Here is a 15,332-nt window from a genome sequence, read left to right on the forward strand (position 1 = left end):
CTGGGGTCTGCCTTCCTGCTTTCTTGTAGCTCCCATACTCAGTGGTATACCTTAATAGACACATGTATTTTTTCAATGGGAGCTGAACAGAAAAAGTGTGGTATTGAAGATAGCTCCCACAGGAAAGCAGCTGCAAATGTGACACCGTGCTGGCTGATAGACTGCATGGGGACCTACTTACTACTGTAGCTGGGATCTGCCTTCCTGCTTTCTTGTAGCTCCCATACTCAGTGGCATAACTTAACAGACACATGTATTTTTTCCATGGGAGCTGAGGAGAAAAAGTGTGGTATTGAAGATAGCTCCCACAGGAAAGCAGCTGCAAATGTGACACCGTGCTGGCTGATAGAATGCATGGGGACCTACTTACTACTGTAGCTGGGGTCTGCCTTCCTGCTTTCTTGTAGCTCCCATACTCAGCGGTATAATTAAACAGACAAAATGTATTTTATTCAATGGGAGCTGAACAGAAAAAGTGTGGTATTGAAGATAGCTCCCACAGGAAAGCAGCTGCAAATGTGACACCGTGCTGGCTTATAGACTGCCTGGGGACCTACTGACTACTGTAGCTGGGGTCTGCCTTCCTGCTTTCTTGTAGCTCCCATACTCAGTGGCATAACTTAACAGACACATGTATTTTTTCCATGGGAGCTGAGGAGAAAAAGTGTGGTATTGAAAATAGCTCCCACAGGAAAGCAGCTGCAAATGTGACACCGTGCTGGCTGATAGACTGCATGGGGACCTACTTACTACTGTAGCTGGGGTCTGCCTTCCTGCTTTCTTGTAGCTCCCATACTCAGTGGCATAACTTAACAGACACATGTATTTTTTCAATGGGAGCTGAGGATAAAAACTGTGGTACTGAAGATAGCTCCCACAGGAAAGCAGCTGCAAATGTGACACCGTGCTGGCTGATAGACTGCATGGGGACCTACTTACTACTGTAGCTGGGGTCTGCCTTCCTGCTTTCTTGTATGTTGTTGTTTAGCAAGCAATAATCACTCAAAGACACAGAGGGTCTAAGTAATGCACGTGCAGAGACGTACAGGGGCAACGTAGTACAACCACCAGAGCTGACTCGAAGCCACCCTTCCTTTGCTAGCTACCTCCTTATATGCTGCTTCTGCCCATGAGATCACCCAGGGCCCAATTGATTAACTTGCAGCACCTGTTTCTGAAGTAGCATGCCAGCTGCATTAACTTATCCCTACCATCTTTATTCAAGCTGGCTGGTCCAAGCTACGTCTGTGCCTACACTTCCCCCCTTTTTCTTTTTTGAACCAGCCAGCCTTTAGCAACACATTTCAAAATTAAAGGTACATGAAGAAAACATAAATATTTTTACGCATGGCCATGAGTTTACAACAAAAGGTCAATAACAGCTACATCGCTGAACAATACAATACAGAAATCCATAAAGTCAAAATAAACAATCTGATATGTGTTGGTAGGAGGGACACACACTGGCAGGTAGGGATGAGGTCTTGGTAGCTCCACTGATATTTCTTTTTCCTGATGTAGTTCTGGACTTTTCTTCAGATCCTTTAGCATGCTGATCTGTGAGCATTATCAATAAGATGGAAATATCTCTTCATCTGTTGGTCATCTTAAGTTCTTTAATTCTTTTATAGCTGAAGGAATTTACAGCAGCCTAAGTGGTGCCACAGTTGCGAGGGTTTACATTTTAATAGAGTGATGGATTGAGGGTGGATCACTTGGGTCTTTCCTCAAGATTGTTTTTTCCATTGGTCTTACAGTTAAGTCCTTTCTGTTGATGTGGCTTGATCCATTTTGCCGGAATCCATCGGGGACCTTGATCTGTAATGACACAAGCATAGCCTCTTCCCCACGTTAACAGATCTGCAGGTCCTTGCCACTCTCCAGTAGTGGGATTCTTATACCAAACTTTAGGTTTGTCAGTAAAATCCAAATCCCGACTCATTTGGGCAAAGTGCGTTAATGCCGGTGGTTCATTCCGGTTTGCCACAGTTCTGAGATGATTCATTGTATAAAGGGCTTTCATTAGTCTGTCTTGAGGACTCACCCCCTCTTCCCCCGTTTTTTGTTTTTCTAGAAGGCCTTTTAAGGTTTGATGTGTCCATTCAATAATGGCTTGACCGGTGGAATTTCCTGGGATTCCAGTAGTATGTTTAACACCCCATAAGTTTAGAAACTTACGTGTTTTACTGGCTATGTATCCCGAGCCATTATCGGTTTTTATCTCTCTTGGAACACCAAGGACAGCAAAGCAACTCCTCCAATGTCTTATGACGTCTCGAGAACTGTCACTGGTTAAGGCTGTGGCCCAAACCATGGCTGAATAAGTATCAATAGTAACATGTATACGTTTAAATCGTCCAAAAGGAGCATAGACAGTGATATCTGATTGCCATATACCTAATGGTGCCAGACCCCTGGGATTGACTCCTACTCCTAGGCCGATTTGATTCTGGCATGCAGGGCACGTGGAAACAATACCCTGAGCGTCTGATATGCTCAGGTCAAACTGCTTCGCCAGCATTTTCGCACTTTGATGAAAAAAATCGTGCGATCTTCGGGCTTGAGAAAATTTGTCAATTATTGGCCCCGTAGGTATCAATAAAGGAGCTGCCACTATCCTGTCAACAATTTCATTGCCAACTGATAGGCCATCTTTTAAGCCCGAATGGCTTCGAATATGTCCAATATAATAAGCAGTTTGCCGTTCATTTATCTGATGCCAGAGTCACAGAAATAAGTTATACAGATTCTGATTAGAGATTTCTTTCAACAGCGCTCTCTCTAATCGAGTGACAGCATCGACCACATAGAGGGAATCGGAGATGATGTTTAATGGGACGTCTGACCATTTCTCAAAAGTTTTAACTACAGCCATCAGTTCCAGCAGTTGAACTGAACTGCCTGGGGAGTGGACAGTTAGATTTCGCCATTTTCCATTTTCCCACCAAACCACTCCTGCTTTGGCTTGGATCTTACTGGCGTCAGTAAAAACAGTCAGGCCTTTAACGGGTACTGCTGATCTCAACAGCCGGTCTTCCATTTGAAATTTAACAGAAAACAATTTATGGGCCAGATAATGATTATTTATAGTTCCTGGATATGACAATAAGGCCCACTGTAATTCATCAGATTGTTGCAGTGCCCAGTTCAAGAACTCATCTGTGAGAGGAACGAAAATGATGTCTGCCTCAATCCCTGCTATTTCCAGCAGGCGTTTCCTGGCCTTAACTATTATTTTTGCAATTGCCTCAAGCCTCATGGTAATTGTTTTTTGTAAATTATATGGCAAAAATATCCACTCCAAGATCCTCAATGGGTCTTTCGCTACTGAATCCCATTGCATCAAGATTGCCATTACATGCTGGTTTTGACTTATCACAGCAATGTTAATTGACAAGTCAGGATCATATCGGTGACTGTAGTTATTGACTATCTTGCTTCCTATTTTTTCTATTGCTTGGATTTGCTGCCGAGACAGTCTTCGCGCACTATCAGCCTCTACTGAGCCCTTTAACAAAGGCATTAGTGGCGCAAGATCCTCATTTGTGATACCACATATGGTCCGTACCCATTGGATATCACCTATTAGCTTTTGAACGTCTGTTAAGCTAGCAATATCTGTTTTAATTGCCACCTTCTGAGGATAAATGCGCGCATCAGTGATAATATTACCTAAATATTTCCAAGAGGCGTGCATTTGTACCTTCTCTGGCGTGATCACCAACCCGGAGTTGCTTAACTGCCGGTTCACTTCTTGTAGAATGCGATGCTGGTCCAGGTCTTTTCCTGCAATCAAGATATCATCCATATAATGGTAAAATAAGACACGAGGGTGTTTTTTGCGCAGAGGTGCCAGCGCCCAGGCAACATAAGTTTGACAAATAGTTGGTGAGTTCTTCATTCCCTGAGGTAAAACAGTCCATTGATATTGTTTTGCTGGCTCTTGTTTGTTAATCGATGGTACTGTAAAGGCAAACTTCTCACTGTCATCCTCATGTAGGGGAATTGTGAAAAAACAGTCCTTTAAGTCAATCACCAACAGGGGCCACTCTTTTGGAAGCATTGCAGGAGAGGGTAATCCTGGCTGTAAAGCACCCATGTCCTGCATCACTGCATTAACAGCTCTTAAATCATGTAACAGCCTCCACTTCCCTGATTTTTTAGGGATAGTAAAAATTGGTGTATTCCATGGACTGGTGGATGGCTTAATATGACCCTTCTCTAGTTGTTCATTTACTAATTCATGAATGTGGGCGAGCTTTTCTTTGCTTAGCGGCCATTGATCAATCCAAACTGGTTTATCTGTTAGCCAAGTTAACTTCAGGATTGGTCGCCCATCAATGGCCGCCATTAAAAATTTTCATTTGACAAACGAAAGCCCATTTGGCTTAAGGCGTCTCTACCCAAAAGCCAAACTGAAGTATTCATTACATAGGGCCTAATTTGCACACATCTATTCTCTTCGCCCTGTATACATACCGAAATCAGGTCTGTGCTAATTTTTGTCATCTGTATTCCTCCTACTCCAACAACAGGGGTGTCTAAATTCTCTAAAGGCCAGCTTTTTGGCCAATAGGATAATGGAACAATAGTAACATCTGCTCCCATATCCAGTAATGTGTTGTACCCAACCATGTGTTCACCATTTGGATGTTGGAATACAACCGTCTGAGTGGGCTTTCCCTGTGAAAGCGGCACCGCCAGTCTTACCTCAGGTACTCCAGTGGATCCAAAACCACCGTCTCGACGCTTACGACTTCCTGCGAAAGGAACTTTAGCCCTGAAAGGAACTAATTGCGCTATTTTAGTTCCTTTAGGTATATGAACTGGTGGCTGCCAAACTTTAACCATTATTCCAATATTTCCTTCATAGTCTGCATCAATTACACCGGGGAGCACAAAAATACCCTGTCGAGAGGCCGATGACCGTCCTAAAAGCAAAGTGCTTAATCCATAGCCAAGGGGTCCATTAACGTTAGAGGAGATAATTGTTACCTCTGTGTTGTGGATGGTTACATCTACTGCTGTTTCCACATCCACTCCTGCACTTCCTGCAGTGGCTGATCTGAGGCCATCCAGGCAGCTCTTGGTGTTGAAGGGCGTTTTTGTGTCATCGCGCTCACCCTTTTTGCGCTCGTCAACCCGTTTCCCTTATGCATTGTCTGTCTGGCCACTCGAGAGCGGCACTCAGTGGCTCTATGGCCAAACTTGCCACATCTGTAACAATTACCATGAAATCTGCCGTTGGACCCAGATGGCCTGGCGGAGCTGTTTGTCCATACCAATGGTCTGGACCGACATTGATTTTTCACGTGTCCTATTTTTCCACAGTTAAAGCACTTTGGCCTCCGATCTCCTTTGTGGGCTTGAACTAAAGGTTTCAATGCTGTTGCCATTGCCTCAGCTAAATGTGCTGACGGTCCTACCCTAGAGCAGGCTTCTATCATGTCGACCAAAGTTGCTGTCCGCGGGAGAGCCTGCAGGATCTTTTTGCAATCATGATTAGCGTTAGCAACTGCTAAGTGTAGCCCTATTTCCGCCTTTACTTCAGCCGACATGTTTGGTATACGATCCAGAGCTGCTCTTAGACGGTCTAAGAAGGTCATGAAAGGCTCATTAGGTTTTTGAATAATAGTTGTAAATGAGGGAACTGGCACCCCCATATCAGGAACAATCTTAAATGCTTGGCGAGCCAGTGTCTGTGTTTGCTGCAAGATAGCTTCATGCAGTCGGGCTTGTACCTGAGGATCAGCAAATGGTCCTTTACCCAGCATCATGTCTGCTGTGACGACTCGCCGCGGATCTCCCTGTTGTAAGTCCATGTTTTCCACCACTGTCAGATCAACTCTTTTTTCCCATTCGGACTCCCATAGTAATACCTGAGTGGGCTTCAGGAAAGTTTCTGCAAGCTTCCGGCAGTCAAATGGAGTCATTAACCCACTGGCGAAAATATGATCCAGTAACGTTTGAACGTATGGGTTGGACAAGCCATATTGCATTACCGCTTTCTGGCCTTCTCTTACCAATTTCCAATCTAAAGGTGCCCATTGTCGTTTTCTTTGTGCTGTTATTACTGGAAAGGCTTGTGGAATAAATTCGCCTTCGATTACCGCATCACGTATGGGGCCTCTCCATTTCTTAGCCGGATCATAGTCATCTGGCCGAGGATCTCTGAGTACCTGTGGGGATGAAACTTTAATCTTTGTTTTGGTTAATTCATTAATTCGTTCCAACAGTTGATTAGCTGTTGCTTTTGGTTTTTCTATCAGTTCCTCCAACTGGGCCAAAGTGTGTTTCATATCTTCTCCGTGTTGTATTAACTCTTCCTTTAATAATTGTCTTTGTTGATCTTCACTAGATGTTGGGGGTGATGATGGCAGAGGAATACACTCAAGGATTGATGAGCTCAGGGGCAACGGCATATCCACAGTATCATTTGTAAAACATACCTTTCGTTCTCTGTTAGGTACTCCTTCAGGTATAGCAGAAGGATGGGATGGGGCAGGATGGTGAAGGGTGGGTGGGAGGGGAGGAGAAGCAATGGGCGTATTCGGCTCCTGGAACGGTGCTCTAGGGGGTTCTGGGGGAGGTGGGCTCACATCCATGCTCTCCTCTTCCAGAGGTGGAGCCGAGGGTATTACAACATTATCCCCTCTGAAGAGTCTCTTAGTATTTTCTTCTAGAGGTGGAGCCGATGGTACTATAAAGTCACCACCTCCAAAGAATCTTTTAGCATCTACAGGGAACGCAGATGGTGCAGCAGCTTCTGCTTTCATGGCAGCAGCGGCAGCTTCCAGCTCAGCTTCCAGCTGGTGTATAATGGATGATACCAATTTACACAAGCCAATAGCATTATTCAACATGTCTCCTAGGTTTTCCCAGTGTCCTTTTTCATATACTTCTTGGGGGGAAGCAAAGAGACCTACTTCCTGTCCCCATCTTACAAGTCTTAGCAAAGGCTGTCTTTCATAATTGAATCCTTTTTACGCAAGAATATGCTGGAGGGTGTCAATAGGATTTTCCTCTTTGCTTAGCATTTTTCCCATTATATCAGTTTGCTCAGACCACTTGCCTTTTCAAGCAGAAATCCAAGTGCTTTTCTGCCGAGGGTTCTTGATCCAACCAATTCAGCGAATCACGTCGGGGTCACCAAATGTTGTTGTTGTGAAGGCAATAATCACTCAAAGACGCAGAGGGTCTAAGTAATGCAGGTGCAGAGACGTACAGGGGCAACGTAGTACAACCACCAGAGCTGACTCAAAGCCACCCTTCCTTTGCTAGCTACCTCCTTATATGCTGCTTCTGCCCATGAGATCACCCAGGGCCCAATTGATTAACTTGCAGCACCTGTTTCTGAAGTAGCATGCCAGCTGCATTAACTTATCCCTACCATCTTTATTCAAGCTGGCTGGTCCAAGCTACGTCTGTGCCTACACTTGTAGCTCCCATACTCAGTGGCATAACTTAACAGACACATGTATTTTTTCAATGGGAGCTGAGGAGAAAAAGTGTGGTATTGAAGATAGCTCCCACAGGAAAGCAGCTGCAAATGTGACACCGTGCTGGCTGCTAGACTGCATGGGGACCTACTTACTACTGTAGCTGGGGTCTGCCTTCCTGCTTTCTTGTAGCTCCCATATTCAGTGGTATACCTTAACAGACACATTTATTTTTTCAATGGGAGCTGAACAGAAAAAGTGTGGTATTGAAGATAGCTCCCACAGGAAAGCAGCTGCAAATGTGACACCGTGCTGGCTGATAGACTGCATGGGGACCTACTTACTACTGGAGCTGGGGTCTGCCTTCCTGCTTTCTTGTAGCTCCCATACTCAGTGGCATAACTTAACAGACACATGTATTTTTTCAATGGGAGCTGAGGAGAAAAAGTGTGGTATTGAAGATAGCTCCCACAGGAAAGCAGCTGCAAATGTGACACCGTGCTGGCTGATAGACTGCATGGGGACCTACTTACTACTGTAGCTGGGGTCTTGTCGAGGAGTGGTTAAGGGAGAATGGACATGGATCCCAGGGTATAATGTTAGGCCCGATGGGGCAAGGTAATCTGAGTTCCAGTTATATGAATTTAATGCACAATGAAGACCAGAGTCAGAGCCATGGTTAAAGCAGTTGCTGTCACGCAGACAGCAGGCCGCTTTCTCTTCCTTCAAGGTCGGGCTGTTTTCAGCTAACGAGGTAACAGCCCAAGGTGGAAAACAACTACGGGGGAAAAACAAGATGGGAAAATGTGAGGGAGCTTGCTTATCGCAGAAACCGCAAGTAGGATGAGCATAAGAATGTAATCTATTAGCTGCTGTTGCTGAGCTAGCTTTGAAGCTGCTGTGTATATAAGTTAGAGCCTGCTCTCAATAAAGAAGAAGATTTCTGCTATCACTCACATTGAGTAGGACTGATTTCTTCCCACCCAGCTGAGAATCGGACCCTGGGTTTGCTGCCCGTTCCCGAAGGAAAACACAAAACAACCGAGGTCGTTTTATGCGGTGCTTTATTAAGGGCCCTAGGGACTTGAGGACTAGTGTCCAAAGTCAGAGCCCCCCCTTCCAGGAAATTTTACAGGGTTTATATACTTTTCAGAAGATGATTACTTCATTGTACCTACGTGCTGTTTGCTAGTTTTCATAAGGTTTATTATTACATTGTACTCTTTCATGTAATTTCTTTTAACTACAAATCTTTCCTTTTTGTCTAGACACATGGTCACAAATTAACAAATATTCATCCAGCATAACAGTCCTAGGAACAGCAGATTATGTTCTACATGCTTCAACTGTCTAAAACACAGTAGATAACAACTGATAATCAGTAACAATTTAATAATTGATCAGTAACAATTTCCTAAGACATTCTTTGCTTGATTACACAGAATGTTCAACATGCTTCACTAATCCCTTTGATTCTCTAAACACAAATGTACATGGTCATATTTCCAACTAGGCCTTTATTTAGACCTTAACTTGTTACAATTCCCCCCTTTTGAGCATTCTTCAACCTTGCAAGGATGCTCAACATCATCTGTCTCTATTGTCCGTATCTCAAGTAGTGGTTTCTTGATATGTTGGAGGAGGAGACCCATCTCTAATTCCACTTCTGGTCATCGCATTCATTAATCTGCGAGTGTTGAGCTTCTCTCTAGTAATGGTTCCTAAAACACACTTGTGAACCATATAAATTATCATCAACAGTATAACAAACATAATTGCATATTGAATGATTGAGGAAATCCATTCAGAGACCTGGAGCCCCAATGAATCAAATATTGCTCCTATCCAATTATGTTGAGCTTCTTTTTCAATTTCTTTGGTTTCGGTTTCAACCTTTTCCAATTGTGAAATATCTTTTTCTACTTCGATTGTCATGTTTGGAATATGGATACAGCAGTGATCAATTCTTTTGCTCAGGTAACCACAGACCCCGTGTTCCCGCAACAGCAACATGTCCAAGGCCATTCTATTCTGCAGAGCCATTCTGGCAGTTGCTTGTAACTGCAAATTCATATCCTTAAATCCTTTCTTGGTGGCTGCCGCTAATCTTTCAGTCTGGCCTAATAATCTGTATAACATCTCCCTATTACGGTAGGATGCAATTGGTGCAAACAGGGATTCTAAAACCCATCCAAATTTTACTCCATCATTAGGTTCATGCCATTCATCTTTTCTGATTTCGTTTCCTATTTCCCTTTTTTCCCGAATTACTTCTGTTTTATTCAACCGAGGTTGTCTCCAAAAAGGACATAAGGTGGGGACTCCTAAGGTTATCTGGGTTACTGGACCATCAATTGGTAGATGGGTAGTCCATTGTCCATGACCCATAACCCAAACTAAGTTTCCTGGACTTCTGATTGTGGTGGATCTGCAACTAATGATTCTTTTCCCATTCTCATTTCCTTTCAACTTTTCTGTTATCGTATGGTTATATCCTCGACATTCACAGCCTCATTTTAACAGAATTTTTACTGGCATTAAGCCTATTTGATTTTCCGGAGTGTCGCAAGTAAAAACCTCTGTACAATTCCATACCTCCTTTTGATTCCTTGACGACCTCACAGAAGTATGTGTAGCCATCACACTAGTATGTGTCTGATTCCTTTCCCCTGTCCATTGCACACACCAGTTCACTGGGCCCAGATAACTATGTGTTTCTAACAGACTAGGTCCCCATACTGTGTCCCATTCATCTTCCAAGTTTTGTTGTTGTGTAACATTCTGGCAAATCTCTTCATTTCTAATCTTTTCAACTTTTATTTTTGTGCTACTACACCAATATCCAATTATTGGAAGAGTACTATCTAATGTACAGCGACCTTTGATATTGCCACCTCTCCCATAAGGACCTGTTCTAACCCAACTGTAATACCCCGGCAATGATCTACACTCTTTTTCCGTTAAATCCCCCATTATTAAACACCCTTTTATCCACTCTTCATGCTTTGTTGATACTTGTCTGCAATTCCAAGTAAAATTAACAGAGGTTTTTGGCATGATTGTTATCGGAATAATTCCCCAGGGTATAGGTTCAGCTGCGGCTTGAGGTAATGGCAAGCATGCTATAATCTTAGATACATTCTGAACTATTCCAAAATCTCTGATCAGTCCAACCACGAGATTTTCCTGTCCCTCGTTCCGCTGAAAGTCCCTTGTCTCATTTCCTAAATCCCGTATTTTCCTTCGACTATGTTTTCCCCTAATTAATGATACCATTGCCCTCCCCCACATATCCACGGAGGCCAATCTAGGTACTACCTCTACTTTATCCGACGTTAGTGACCAAGACACAACTCTTAGATCTATTCGCTTGTAACCAAAACTTTCTCGGATTTACACTACACACACATATATACCCGCTTCTTCTAAAGTTAAATTAGTCAGTTGCAAGATAACACTTCCTTTTTGGGTATCCTTATTCCAAACAGTAACAATACTTGCAGTCAATCTGGTTTGTCCTTGTTTCCAAATCGCAATTATTTCCTCGGCTCCAGCTCCCTGGTCATCGGTAATGTCACAGGTTAAATTGACATCCGTTCCTTCCATTACAATAACCTCGGGTTCTGTAACAGTGACATGTACAAATCCGTTAACCGATACCATTTTCAATAATATTAGCAATACAGCAATTAAGAGTGCGGTTTTGCTCGGAATATCATTCGGGTAGGGGATACCACTTGGGTTTCCCATTTGGTTGGGACTTTCTTGACTCGAGTGTAGTGAATCCAGGCGTCGGTTCCTGCTACTTTTACAGCTGTGAAAGTTGTCAGGATCACTTGATAGGGGCCGTCCCATGTCTCTCTCAGTGGGTCTGTGAACCAGTTCTTCACATAGACCTGGTCTCCCGGTTGAATATCATGCACTGGATTTTCCAGTGGGAGTGGCCGATTCCATTGAAGGGCACCCCGTAAGGCGTTGAGAACTCTGTTAAGTGACATAACATAGTTAAAAATCACCTGATCTCCTAATACATGTGGGTCTCCTTTTAGCACAGTGGCATGATAAGGCTTGCCGTACAGTGTCTCGTACGGACTTACTCCTATTCTTTCCCTAGGTTTTATCCTGATCCTGAGTAATGCTAATGGCAAAGCTTGGGGCCACTGAAGTTTGGCCTCCTGACATATCTTTTTGATCTGATTTTTCAATGTTTGGTTCATCCTTTCTACTTGACCACTAGACTGGGGTCTCCATGGAGTGTGTAAATTCCAGGTAATGTCTAGTACCCTAGCCACCTCCTGAACTATCCCTGCCACAAAATGCGGGCCTCTATCTGATGATAATCCTAGTGGTACTCCAAATCTAGGTATTATTTCTTTCAACAAAGTTTTCACCACTTCCCTCGCTTGGTTTGTTCTACAAGGGAAGGCTTCCGGCCACCCTGAGAAGGTACACACGTACACTAGCAAATATCTGAATCCTTGGGCCCTTGGTAATTCTGAAAAGTCTACTTGCCAATAGTCCCCTGGTTCTGGCCCTATTTGCAACTTTCCCAACTGCACTTGTTTTCTGACAATAGGATTATTTTTAAGACATAGTGGACACATTGCATTCACCCTCTTTGCCAGTGTTAACATCTGGTTAGAAATTATTTCTTTCTTCAAAAATTTTACCAAAGCCTCTGCTCCCCAATGGCATTTATTATGTTCAGTTTCCAATATGGATTTCATAACATGTTTGGGTACTATTACTTGTCCATTCACAGTTACATACCATCCGACTGTGTTCTTTTGTGCCTTGAGATATATTGCTAGTTTCTCATCATCAGCGGAATAGCTTGGTCCTTGAGTCATATAGCAAGAAACAGGGCTTACCTTAGTTGGTATTAAAGCCATCTGAGTCCAAACCTGCCGAGCAGCTTCTTTAGCGGTAATGTCTGCTAGTTTGTTCCCTTGGTATATTCTTCCTTCTTCTCTACGATGTCCTCTGACATGCATTACTGCTACCTTTTCTGGTTTAAGTATCGCATCTAACAAGGCAAGGACTTCCGACCTATGTTTTATTATAGTCCCTTGAGAACTTAACAGTCCTCGTTCCTTCCACAAGGCACCGTGAACATGTACTATTCCAAAAGCATATTTCGAGTCAGTCCATACATTTACCTTTTTCCCAGTACTCAGAATCAATGCTCTGGTAAGTCCAATTATCTCTGCTTTTTGAGCAGATGTCCCAGGAGTTAAAGCCTTTGCTTCAATCACTTGTGCAGCTGTGACCACTGCATATCCCGCATACCTGGTTCCATTTTCTACAAAGCTGGATCCATCCGTAAATAAATCCCAATCTGAATCTTCTAAAGGTGTGTCCTTTAGGTCTGCTCGGCTCGCATACACTTGTTCGATTGTTTCTACACAGTCGTGAACCAGGTCCCCCTCTTCTTGTTTACTGTGAAGAAATTCTGCTGGGTTGACATGGTTAGTTATTTTAAGTTCCACATCATCTTGTTCTCTCAATATAGCTTGATATTGCAACATTCTGCTGGATGATAACCAGTGACCCCCCTTTTGTTCCAGGACAGCCAAGACCATATGGGGTACAAAGACCTCCATTTTCCTTCCCAAAGTCAGTTTTCGGGCTTCCTGTATGAGGATCACTGTGGCCGTAACTGCCCGCAAGCATGACGGCCAACCAGCACTAACATTGTCCAGTTGTTTTGAAAAATATCCCACTGGGCGTTTCCATGACCCTATTTTCTGAGTCAACACTCCCAGAGCCAGATTCTGCCTTTCATTTACATAAAGCTGAAAGTCTTTATTTAAGTCCGGCAACCCTAAGGCGGGTGCTTCCTTCAGAGCTTGTTTCAGCTCCTGGAAGGCTCTTTTCCTTTGTGTACTCCATTCCAATTGGGGTTCCTTTAAAGCCTCATACAAGGGTTTAGCTAACAATCCGAAATTTAGAATCCATAGCCTGCACCAGCCAACCATTCCTAAAAATGACCTTAGTTCCTGATGATTCCTTGGAAGGGATATGGCACATATTGCCTCAATTCTGTTTGTGCTCAGTCGTCTCTGACCTTGCATTATTTCACATCCCAAATAAAGAACACTCTCTTTGAGGAGCTGGGCCTTTTCCTTAGATACTCGATATCCCGCTTGTCCCAGCATATTCAGTAAAGCAATTGTAAGCTTCAGGCAAACTTCCTTTTCCTCAGTTGCCAACAGAATATCATCCACATACTGCAAAATCACATAAGAGAATGGAGATTCTCTTGCCTGTTCGGTCTTCCATTCCTCCAACTCTTTGGCTAATTGATTTCCGAAAATAGTGGGGCTGTTTTTGAAACCCTGCAGAAGCCGTGTCCATGTCAGTTGTTTCTTCCTTCCCGAATTTGGATCTTCCCATTCAAATGCGAAATACTTCCTACTTGATAATGCCAGCGGGATGCAGAAAAAGGCATCTTTTAAATCAATTACTGTAAACCATTTAAACCTTTCTGACACAGATGTTAACAGAGTATACGGGTTAGCAACCACTGGGTGAATGTCCTTTACTATTTCATTTATGGCCCTTAAATCTTGTACTAACCTATATTTACCATTAGGCTTTCTTACAGGAAAAATAGGAGTGTTGTATTCAGATTCACATTCCTGTAATATTCCTTGAATCAAAAACTGGGCTATCAGTGGAGCCACTCCTTTCCTAGCCTCCAACTTAATTGGATATTGTCTAACCCTAACCGGTCGGGCTCCTTCTTTTAGTTCTACAACGACAGGCTGGGCAGCTTTCGACTTTCCCGGGGTCCCTATTTCCCATACCCAGGGTACAACTGCCTGAATTATTTCTTCTGGAATGGGAGTAGGTTCTATTTCTTTTATTACAAATATTCTCCCAATTTCTTCATTTGGAATTTCTAATTTTACTCTCCCATTTTCAAATATTATTTTCACATTTAACAAAGACAGTAAATCTCTTCCAAATAGAGGTTTGGGACAATTAGGCATATACAAAAATTGATGATCAAGTTCTTTTCCCCCAAATTTTAAATTTAAAGGCTGCAAAAATGGTCTTTCTTCTAACTGACCCATGGCCCCTACCACTTGTACTGTGGTGTCGCTTATTGGTCCCAATCTCTTGTTAAGAACTGAATAAGTAGCTCCTGTATCCATTGTAAATTCTTGTTCCTTCCCATTGATTTCTAATCTTACTTTTAGGTCCTGTTCTAGTCAGCTCTGATTCTGATAATTTCCCAAAACCATAGCTTGAGCGACTTCTACTGGTGACATGGGATACTCAGCGCTAACCCCCATTCCATTTTTCACCGGACATTCATTCTTCCAATGTCCTATCTGTCGGCAAAAAGCACACTGATTAGAACCTAGCTTTCCTTGGTTAGGGTTTCCCATTCGAAATCCTCCTCTCCCCTGGCCGTAACCACCTCTTCCTTGAGCATAGCCTCCCCTACCACGACCTTGGCCCCTTTGTCCTCCTGATTGCTGAATTACAGCCAGTATACCTGCTTGTTGCCGCTTAGCTGATTCTTTTTCCCTATTATTATAAACCTTCCACGCAACTTCTAACATTTTATCCAAGTTCCTGGTGTCCTCATCTTCATCCTCTTCTTCCTCCTCATTATCATCGTCCTCACTATCCTGTTCCATCTGAGGTGGAACATAGGGTGGAGCAGAGGGACCCTGTCCACTATGAGCAACTAATAACCATAAATCTTCCTCTGGACCAGAGGAGGCAGCTAAACACTTAACACACATAGATCTCTTCTTACATTCACTACACCCTAATTCCTTTGTTTCCAAAACTAAAATACCACATTCCTTCTACCAATCCAGTTTTCGCCCTAAATAATAAAACAAATCCAAATACGGGATCTCATCCCATTTCTCA

Source organism: Colius striatus, unplaced genomic scaffold (genome assembly GCF_028858725.1).
Source record: "Colius striatus isolate bColStr4 unplaced genomic scaffold, bColStr4.1.hap1 scaffold_34, whole genome shotgun sequence".
Classification (NCBI taxonomy): domain Eukaryota; kingdom Metazoa; phylum Chordata; class Aves; order Coliiformes; family Coliidae; genus Colius; species Colius striatus.